Source organism: Nothoprocta perdicaria, unplaced genomic scaffold (genome assembly GCF_003342845.1).
Source record: "Nothoprocta perdicaria isolate Ctin4 unplaced genomic scaffold, notPer1 scaffold_0, whole genome shotgun sequence".
Lineage (NCBI taxonomy): Eukaryota > Metazoa > Chordata > Aves > Tinamiformes > Tinamidae > Nothoprocta > Nothoprocta perdicaria.
Window position 1 is genome coordinate 5,540,846 of NW_020454092.1, and position 11,039 is coordinate 5,551,884.

Genomic DNA, 11,039 nt, shown 5'->3' on the forward strand with positions numbered 1-11,039 from the left:
CCTGCCCTCCGCGGCCGCCGCCGCCCCTACCTGGGCGCCCTAGGGCTGCGGGGCCGGGGGCGCCGCCACCCCCAGCCCAGGCCTGGGCTCGGCACCAAAGCGAAAGCAGGAAGTGGTGCCGGCCGGGGCCCGCGCGCCCGCCCGGCTCCGCTCCGCAGGGCCGCCCGCCCCGGCAGCGCTCGGGGTGCCGGGCGCCCCACGGCCGCGTGGGGACATGGGGGGGCTGTCGGCAGCGCCCAGAGCGACCCCCGCGTTGGCACCCGCAGCCTGACCAGGACCCCTGTGCTGGGCTGCACTGCGGGGGTCCTCCTGTCAGCAGGAAGGGGGACAAGAGCCCTGGGGTCCCCTTTGCTGTGGCGGCCAGGGGCGAGGGGGGCTGGGGGAGGGGACGCGCGGCCGTCCTTGGCGCGGGCGCAATTCAATTAGCCAGGCCTGGCCCGCGTTCAGCGCGGCCAATAAAGCTAATGGCCCTGCGCGGGCCTGGCGCTGCCCGACGAGGGGGGCTCCCGCCTCGGGGGCCATCTGCTAATTAAATTGGAGGGGGGGGACGTGGTGGGGCTGGTGGTGACGTCGCTGCGCGGTGCTCAGGGAGGGGGCTGCGACCTGGCACCCGTGTGCCCCCCGCCCGGCCGTGCAGCACAGGGGTGACGCTGCTGGGGACCCCCCCTCTCTCCGCCTGCCCCCTGCACCCCTCTGCCCGGGCAGCCCCTCCTGGTGCTGCAGCTCCCTGGCGCGGGGGGGCAAATGGAATTAGCAAAGAGCCCAGCCTGGCAGAGCCGCTGCCCACGCTGCGCAGCCGCCTCGGGGACAGGTCGCGGCAGCCTCGTGCCACCCTGCAGATCTGCACAGCGCCTGGCACGGCCACCCCGGAGCGCAGCCGCAGCTCCCATTGCCCCCCGCGCCCTTGGGGGTGACACTGTGACGGGGGTGCAGGGAGAGGGTCACGTCGCCACTGACATGGGCTGGGGCTGAGGGCTCCCTTTGCTGTGCAAGCCCCGTGTGGGTGGCGAGGGGTGTCCTTGGGGTGCCCTGCGGCGCAGAGCCACCCTGGGTGACACTGCAGCCCTTTAGTAGGGCACCCTGCCTTTGTGGGGACCCCCAGCTGCAGGGGGAACCCAGTTGTGGGTCAGGTGGGGAGGGGACACCCACGATCCCCAGGGCAGACACTCAGGAAGGCACCAGATCCGGCTGCAGCATTGAGCGGGGGTCTCCAATGGGGAGGGGAAGGGTCTCCCCATGGGCAGGCACCGCCATGGGGCTCGTGTTGGGGGGCAGAGCGACACGGAGGCAGAGCTGGGGGGCACTGCAGGAGCTGTGCTCGATCCCGGGCTCCTCCACCCCCAGGCGAGGAGGGGTCCGGGGGGGCTGCCAGCAGGCACCCCGCGTGGCGGGCGCGCGTGCCGGGGCGGGCAGCGGCCCCAGGGAGCTGGGGCGCCACAAGCCGAGCGGGAGGCGGCGGCGGCGGCGGGGGAGCGCGGCGGCGCTGGCTCCCACCCAAGCACTGCAGGACATGGGCGGGCACGGTGCTCCCTGCCTGGCCGCCAGCGCGCAGGCGACGCGGGGGCACCGGGGGGACCCGGCGCGGCGGCAGCGCAGCCCCCCGGCCCCTGGCGGTGCGGCCGGCACCGGCTGCCGGGCACCTGCCGGGCGCTTCCCGCGCGGCCGGCGGGCACGGCCGGCCTGGGTTGCCGCCCCCCGCGCGCCCGCGGCGCAGCCGGACCCCCCCGAGCCCCCGGGCGGGCGCCCCGCGGCCGGGGGGCACCATGACCCGCCTGGGCTGGTGCTTTGCCGCCCTGGTGCGCTGGGGGAAGTACTTCTTGTCCTGCCTGCTGCCCCTGCGCGCCTGCCGCCGGCGGGAGGTAAGCGGGTATCGGGGGGTGGGAGGGGGTCTGCGAGCACGGGGGGCGCAGAGCTGGGGTGCATGTCGGGGGGGATGCAGGCTGCAGTGCCTCTGTGGGCATGGGGGGTTCAAGCGTGTGGATGCTTGTCCAGTGTGGGAGCATGTCCTTCTTGCACCCCCCCAAAGTGGCACTGTGACCCCCACTTGGTCCCCCCTCTCCCTTAATGTCCACTTGCCCCTGCCCTGTGTGGCTGGAGGGGCTGCGGGGGGCTGCGCGCTGGGCCCCAGGCAAGGGGGCTCTGGGCATCCTGGTGTCCCCGTGGCGCRCGGTGCGGGGATCCCTGTGCGTGCCGGGCATCCCCTGGTGCCTGTGCTGGGGACACTGGGGCAGCCAGCGGAGCCGCTCCTGGTCCCTGGCTGGTCCCACTGCAGCGGCGTCACTTGTTCCCTTAGCCTTTCCCGAGGCGGGCGGGCCGGCGTGTGCCGCTCCGCTGGCTCCATGGCGCCCGCCGGGCYGTGCCAGCGGCGCGGGTGCCAACGGCGCTGGGGCAGTGCCGAGGGCAGTGTCACTGCGCGGCGCTGACCGGCCAGCGTGTGCTGGGGCAGGGAGCTGCTCTGCAGGGGGACGCCTGCGGTCGTGGGGCGCCCCCACGTGCGTGGGGGACACGGGGGCCAGGGTGGCACCGCCTGGGGACACATGGTTGTGTGGTCCTGCAGTCACTCGTGTGCCCTGGGGGCTCGTGTGTGTGTGTCCCTGATGCACGTGTGTGCGAACAGGGGTTCCCAGGGGTTGCACTGCACGTGGGTGCTCCTACCCCGTGGGGTGCACGCATGCATCCACAGRCAGTGGGGAGCGTGAACAGGAGCTCCCAGGAGTGCCCAGGGTGGTTCTGGGGGTGTTTGGTGGCGTACACCCATGCACGCACCACGCGTGTGGGTGCGTGTGTCCCCCGGGGCGCGCGTGTGTGTCGGGGTGTCGCGTCGCTGGCGGTTTCCTCTGCCACGAGCAGCCCGGGCTCCCCAGCGCGGGCAGGCGTCGGGGTGYGTGAGGCGCGGGGGCCAGGCGGCAGCTCGGGGTGCACAGGTACATGGGCACACGGGCACGTGGGCACACGGAGCCGTGGGGCTGCCTCGGGCCTGTGTGTGCCCATGCAACACGGATGGCAGCTCCGACGCCCACGTCTCTGTGGGGTGTCCCCTGTGCCCGGGGACCCACATCTCAACGGGTGCCCCCTGTGCCTGGGGCAGTGTGGGGACACCCCCATGCAGAGCAGGAAGGGGGACACAGGACTCCTGCCAAGCACTGCCCTGCACAGGGGCATCCCTCCTGCATGGCAGGGCACAAGGAAAGGGGGCCCCTTCCCCAACCAGCGGTACTCTTGGAGAGGGGCTCCCTGCGCCAAGTGCCCCCGTCTGCGGCCCCGGCGCGCCCGCCCTGTCCCCATCTCCRTGGCGTGACCCTGCTCCCTGCCCTTCCGAGGGGCCCGGGCTTGTCATGGCGCTGAATGGGACAGGGAGATTTATGGAGGGGTGGGGACACCCCTCGCCACCTCGGCTTGCGCTTGAGAGCAGGAACGAGGCGGATTAATGAGGGCTGTGAAGGAGGGGGGTGGATGGGCTCTCCAGCACCAGGGTGCACCCAGGCGTTGAGGACACCTTGCAGAATGGGGAAACGGAGGCACGGGAAGGGGSGGGGGGGCAAGGCCGCCCCATGGTGATCCCGTGTGAGCAGCGCTCATCCTGCCTGCGCCTTCGCCCGCTCCCGGGTCCCTCCACCCTGACTCACGGCCTCGTGGCTCCAAGGAGCTGAGCACAAGTTTCCAGGCTGGAGCCGGAGTCATCACCCGCCGCCTCCGCTCCGGGCTGGGGGGGATGCAGCCCCTCTGCCGAGCCCCCCGGGAAGGGCTGCCAAATCCACCCAGTCCTTCYTATGACGTCCGAGGGCTGCCAGCTCCACCTCCCCCCTCCCCAGCTTGGAGACTGTCCCCCCTGCGGAGGCCCCCCAGCTCGGCGCATGGATGTCCTTGGGACCCCGCTGCTTCCTCCCCATCTCCTCCTCCCAGAGCTGGGACCTGGCGACCACCCAGGGGACAGTGGGGCCCCCACCGGCGGGCTGCTCTCGGGGTGGTGGGGGGGACGGGACACTTTCCTGCAGGACCCAATAGAGGCTGGGGGAGACTGGGGGACGTGGGTGGCGAGGGGCCCCCCGGGTCAGGCCGCCTCCGTGCGCGGAGGAAATGAATCCCAAATGTTGCGGGGGGAGGCAGGGACGCGCCACAGCTCCTGGGCAGCGGGCCCAGAGCCGCAGCCCCTCGGCGGGGAGGGGCAGCTGGGGCCCTGCCAGCCCCCAGACCCCCCCCCCGGGGCACCTCGGCCGGGGTGCCAGCCCCCCTCGGCCGGCGGGGGCCGCGTTGCCCCTGCGGGGGGGCAGCTCTGCCCTCCCCCCGGGCCGGGGCAGGCGCTCGGTGCCCGTCCCCGCCGCGGGCTGGGGGCGGGCCGGGGGCCGGGGGGCGGCGGGCGGAGCGAGCGCCGGGGCCGGCGCCGGGGCTGCGGGAGCTGCCGCGGGGCTCGGCGGGCGCCGGGGCCGCGCATCGGGCAGCATGACCGGGCTCTGCCTCTCCTGCCTGCTCTGGGTACGGCCCGGCCCGCTCCGGCACCGGGGGCAGCGCGGGGAGCGCGGGGAGCGCGCGGCTGGAGCGGCACCGGGAGCGGGTCGGCCCCGCGCCGGGGCTGGCACCGGCGGGAGGGCGGCGGGGATGGCGGGAGCGCCCCGGGGAGAGGGGCCGGGAGCCGGGGAGGCACGGGTAGCCGGGGGGGCTGGAGCGGGAGCGGGACGGCGGCGGCTGCGTGCGCCGGGTCAGAGATGCGCGAGGGGGGAACCGGAGCCGCTGAGGCACAGGGCAGGGGCACCAGGACTGGGCTGCCACGGGGGCATCTCGGAGCCGATGCCCCATTACCTGCAGCTGGAGCACTGGCTGGGGGACCCGCTCTGCCCCTGGGGAGCTGCTCTGCCCCATGCCAGGGTGGGCCACTGGGCACTCTGGGGCAGGGAGGCGGTTTGTRCGGGATTTTCGGTGCTGCTTGGATGCCCCAGGGGCCCTGCAGCCCCCTTAGACATTGAGGAGCTCTGGGCCGTGGGGTGCAGCTGGGTGCAAGGTGCTGTCCCGCAGTGGGCTCAAGGCCACCCAGCGGGGCAGGACCCAGGCGTCCTGGTGCCCTTCACCCGCCCCAGCTTTGCAGCCTCAGCAGAACTGGACAGAGAACCTGGGTGTCCTGGTTGTCCGGAGGGAGCCGGACCCCCGCACTGCACCTCTCTGCAGTGCTGGGCAATGAACCGGGCAGTCACGGCTCCCTGATTAATCTGGCATCCCTCACGAGTGCCTCTTCCAGTCCAGGACACCTGGGTCCCCTTCCAGACTCCTTGTCCTGGGAGGCCCATGGCCAGGGACAGCCGTGCCCTGCTCTGCTGGCGCCGTGGGGCCAGGCCTCTGCTAGGGGTGCCCGTGGGTCTGCTCCCCACATCCCCCTGCAGCTCCTGGCCCTGCAGGCAAGGAAGCTGACTGGGATCCTGCCAGTATGGAACTGGGATGTAGTTGTTTCACGGGATCGCCTCGCTTGCTGGCTGCACCCTGGGCATGGTGCCCGCCAGGAGCTGAGAGGCCAGAGCCTGAAGCTGGGATCCGGGCATCCCTATCAGCAGCCCCCAGCACAGGGATGCTGCTGGCACTGTGACAAGCTCGGGCGGCTCTGCGGGGTGGGAAAGGGGAGGGCTTTGCTTTCCCAACATGGATAATTACTGTTAACGAAGCACGCCGAGGCTGCCGTGTGGGGCCTGGCCGGGTGGGCTGCGTGCGTGCGCGAGACGCGCCGGCATCCCGGGCGCCCCGTCCCGCCGCCCTGGGAGCGCGCGCCCAGGCCTCTTCCCGGGGCACCCCGCAGCCCTCCAGCGTGGCAGCCGCTTTGCATATGCAAATGAGCTCATGGCATCGTTAGCCCTCGCTGTCACCCAGCAACTGCGGCGTGAGAGCCCGAGGCCGGGGTGCAGGCGCCGGATGCAGGCGGCGGGCTGGGGAGCCAAGGGGGTTTGGGCACTGCCAGGGCAGCCTTTCCCACGGCTGTGGCWGTAGTGCTGCCTGGCGCGATGTCTGTGTGCACACGCGTGTGCAGGCATGTCCCTGTGTGCATATCCTGCTCCCTCGTGGGGCTGTGCRAGGGCCAGGAGCTGGGGAGGGACCGCGTGGGTGCCCCATGGAGAGTGGGAGCCCAGGGAAGAGGGGCCTGTATGTGTGTGCTCACAATTGCACATGGCTCTGCATGTGAGGCCACAGATGTGTACACACGTGAACACACACACACACACACACACATGCTGATTTTGTGGCTGGCAGGGATTTGCACAGCCTTGCACAATCACGGTCACATATATGTGTGCAATGCACTAACTCATATGCCTGGAACACACCGGGCACCCTTGCAGCCACTTGTGCATGGCTCAGGCACCCTCTGCACGCAGGCAGTTTTGCACACACGTGTGTCTGTGCATGCCCTGTTTGCCTCCGCAGCAGCAGGATCTGCTGCCCCTGACCTCTGCGTCCTCYGTGCATTGGGGAAACTGAAGCGGGGATGCAATGCATGGAGCTGGGTGGCACCTTGATGCTTTGGCACCATCCCACCCAGCTCTCTGCTGGCTGCAGGAGAGCAGAAAACCTCAGTGTCCAGGCGAGGGGGAGGCTGCGGGGCCTCTGCTTAATCTCATTAGTCTTGGCATGAAAAGACCAGGGCTCTCGCAGCTTTCTCTGGGGCTCTCACGTCTTCATCTGGCTGCGGGTGGGTGGGCACGGCTGGCGCTCTGCCGGGGGAGGGATGGACCCCCTGCCACTTTGGGGATGAGCTATCTGCCCCCAAGCCCGGTCATATCTGGGGACAGCGGGGTGGGCAGTGGCTGTCCCCAGAGAGGGGAACAGCCCTGGGTGCTCCTGGCTGCAGGATGCCCCACGCCCCCGGCTCTGGTGCCCCCCCATGGGTCCTTTCTTGTGGCTGGGGAGCAGTGACCTTGCAGAGCCACCCTTGGGTGCTGCAGGGMCATGGGCAGGGCCATGGGCAGACCCTGGGCGCTGTTCCCACCTGGACACGCTGCACAGGCTCCCTGTGCCCCGGGACGCTGCCCGAGGGCGCTGCCCGCGTGCCCAGCACACGCCGCATCCCCCTGCACAGYGCCCGCGCCCCACAACCCGTGCACACGTGTGGGGCACACACACGTTCACACGCGTGTGCACGTGCGCACACACCCACGTGTGCCCCGTGGTCACCTGTGCGCGCTCACCCGCGCGCAGCSACACCCGCGCGCGCCGCTGCGCTCGCGTGGGCGCGCCCGCCCCCCCGCGCCCCCGTGTGCGCGCACACGCGCGTGCCCGGCGCCCTGCGCCCCACTGCACCGCCAGGGGGCGGCCCAGGCCGCTTAAAGGGGCAGCCCTCCCCGTGGGGGGGTCATTGCGCTGCGTGGGGGTCGCACTGAGGACCGGGGGCAGAGCGGGGCTGGGAGCAGGGCACGGGTGGGGGGTCTCTGCTGACGGCCCCCTGTGTGCGCAGCCCCAGGAGCTGGAGGCCCCCCCGGCGCAYGTGTTCAAGGTGAGCAGCTTCAAGAAGGTGAAGGCGTGCGGGGTCTGCCGGCAGGCCATCACCCGCGAGGGCAGCACGTGCCGAGGTGAGCCCCACGGAGCCGGACCGCGCGGGGACACGGGCGGCGGGTGGCGCGGGGATGTGGGGGGAGCCCCGGCGGAGCCGCGCGGGTGCCCCRGGGCAGGTTGTGCCAAGTGCGTGTGTGAGTGTGGCCCATAACGTGTGTGAGCGTGGCACATGTGTGTGTGAGTGTGGCACACGCGTGCGATAGCCGTGGCTCGTGTGTGTGGGTGACGAGCGTGCGCTGCAGTGAATGCACGTGTGTGACAGGGGGGTGACAAGCACCCAAGGGGCTCCTTATGCAGGGGCCTGTGTGTGTGCAAGGGTGCGTGTGCAAGCATGTGTGTGCCTGCATGCGTGAAGCCAGGGGCTTGTGCGTGTGCAAGGCTGTGCACGCAAAGCTGCAGGCAGCATCAYGAGCAACCCTGTGCTCGCCCGGGTCAGCATGGGTGCTTGTGCATGGGTGAGCACGTGTGCAAGCGTGTGCACGCTTTTGCACGCAAGCACGAGGCAGGAGAGGCGTGTGCATGTCACTGCATGGGCGGCATGGCTGCACGTGCCAGCCACACGCGTGTGCAGTGCGTGTGCACCTGCAGCCCTGCACACGTGTGCGGCGCTCCCGGCCTGCTCTGTGCCCCGGTGTGCGGCACGTGGCCGCTCTGTCCCTGCGAGGCAGCCGCGTCCCGGCGGGACACGCGCGGTGACGTGTCCCCTTGCACGTGTGCAGTGACGCCGGGCCCCGTGTGAGGGGCGGCACGGGGAGGAAACGCTCTTTGCCGCGGGAACAATGTGGCTTCCTGTGTTCCCTGCGCCGCAGGAAATGACCCCGCTGGGGACAGGAGCTGGCCTGGTGGCCGTGTCCAGGGCCACGCTGCATGGGGACCCCTGTGTCCTCCCGGGATGGCGCAGGAGGAGCTGTGGGGTGGGGATGCGCAGCTGTGTTGGGACAGGGGCTGGGCTGTCACCGTGGGGCAGTGCCAGGGGCTGGGCCACCGGCTGGTCCTCCAGCTGCAGAGAGAGCAGAGCGGCTGGTGACAGGGACATGAGCATGAAATGTGTGCAGGAACCGCTGCGTGTGTCTGCGCAGAAGCACCGATGTGGGCACCTTCGTGTGAACGTGCAGAGATGTGCATGCATGCACGGAGCCAGCGGGCTCCTGCACGGGTGGTCATGCACAAACGCATGTGCACTCACGGTCCCGAGTGCATGCACTTCTGTGCAAGCCTGCCCGGGGCAGGCACAGCAGCAGCAGGCCTGGCTGCAAGTGCACACACATGCAGCAACACGTATTTTTGTGCAGCTCCTGTGCAAAGGACACAGGTGTGGATGTGTAGGAGCACCTCACCCATGCGTGTGGGCAGGCGTGCACAAGCCCTGCCTCCTGGGGACAGCCAGTGTGCACACGGCTGCGTGTCCAAGAGCTCTTGAGCTCCATTTGCTCCTGCTCTCTGCTGAGTTGCACACGCGCACGTGGCGAGGTGTGTGCCCCTGAGTGCAGCGCATGCACCTGAGCCCAGTGCATGCACCTGAATGCAGTGCGTGCACCTGAGCACCCATGTGCATGTGGCTCTTGTGCCTGCAGGGCTTTGTGTGTGTGCACGGGTGCAGGGTCTGTGTGTCCGAGTGTGCCAAGGTGCCTGCTTGTGTGCGCACGAGCGTGGGTGCATCCGKGTGCGCACCTGGGCCTCCGTGTGCGCCTGCACGTGTGCTCTGTGCCCAGTGCCGAGCTCTCCCCACGTCCCACTAACCGTCTCCTGTCTCGTCTACCGCAGGCTGCAAGCTCTCCTGCCACAGAAAGTGCCAAGCCAAGGTAAGACCCGTGCCCRGCTCTTGCCCCCCAAGGTGGGGGGACCTGGATGCGTTTTGCACCTGGTGGTTGTTCAGAACCCTGCAGGGAGGATTCCCATGGGTTATCCCCTGGGATGCGCATGTTGGGCCATGACATGTKGTGGAGATGTCCTTGGGGGTTGTGGCAGTCACCCTGTGGCGTGTTGTAGTCTGTGCCTGGGGATGCAACCCTGCTCTGGGGTGTCCTTCATGGGTGGCTGGCATCGAAAGGGTCAGGCGACAGCTCCGTGCCCATGGCACATGTGCTGGGCACCTCTCCCGCTGGCTGGCACAGCCGGGGCGGCTCTTCCCGGCGCAGCAGGAAGCAGAGCCCGGGGCACCCAGCAGCAGCGGGAGGCAGAACCCGGGGCAYCCAGCAGCCTGGCGAGCAGGCTGGGCTGCAGCACTGGCAGCACTGCCCCGAGGCCGTGGCGGAGCGGCTGCCCGCGCTGCGCTCGTGCCCGGCACCGCGCCGGAGGCTGCGTGCGGGGATCCAGGCCTTCGCCGCGGCTCCTCGGGGAGATGGAGGTGGGCACGGCGCCCGCCGTCTGCRCTGCGCCGCTGCGGCAGGGGAGGCTGCGCTTTTCCAAGCCTCCGGGAAGGGGATGAGCGCCAGCCGGCGCCGGGGCTGGCATCTCTGGCAAGAAGCGCCTGGCGTGCCCGGGGCGGGCGGCACGGGTCGGGACGTGCCCATGCCCGGCCGGGCAGGGAGGGCCAGGAGAGGCCCCGGAGCCCGGGGCGGCTGTGCTGGGCGCTGCCTGCGCCGCAGGCCGGGCACACGCCGGGCTTCGCTGCCGCGTGGGTGGCGCGGGGCGCGCGGGGCTGCGGCCTTGGCACCAGCCCCGAACGGGCTGGCGGGCAGCGGGGCTGCCAGGGCGCCCTGGGGCTCTGGGCGGGCAGGACAGTGACTGGCTGGTGTTTCCCCATGGATCCTGTGCCACCCCCGGGACCCTGCACCTCCTGGGGATGCTGTGCCGCCCTGGGGACCCTGTGCCAGCCATGGCCTGGGGCTGTGCGGAGATAGGTGGCTTGTCACCATGACTGCCTGCTGCCAGCGGGACCTGGGTGCCCTGTGTCCCCCTGCCACTCTGCTCTCTGCAGGCTGGGACACCAAGGACCCCCTCCCTAGGCACAAGGTCTGGGGCTTTGGTGTCACCGAGGGCTGGCACTGGCGTGCTGGGACAGTGCCAGTCTGCCCACAGTGGGGCACACGGTGGCAGAGAGCGTCTGCCAGGGGCTTCCAGGCAGGAGGGAGTGACAAGATGTGCCTGTTGGTTGATATGGGCCCTGTGGGGATTCTCTGATGTCTGATACGGGCTTGTGCACTGATACGGGGTTGCAGCAGGAACCCTGTGCCTGGGTAGCCGGTAAACAAGGGCAGCCCGTGGCCTGCTCCCGTGGCCAGCTGCAGCTCGTTAACTTGTGTCACCCTTCCCACGGCYGCCGGAGCCGCAGACCCCGCTGTGGGGCCGCGGGGGGAGCTGCTGGCGTGGGGGCGGGCTGGGGCCGGGCGAGGGGCCGGCTCCGCAGCTCCTTGGGCCCATGCCCGGGGAGGGGCTCCCCTCGCCGGGCAGGGGGCCAGCTGGCTCACACACCGCCCGTTATYGCAGGGTCTGCGGGAGGGCTGCGTGTGGGGAGGGGGTCGCGCAGGGGGAAGGCGCCTCCTGTCCCCCTGAACCCGCCCGCATTTGGC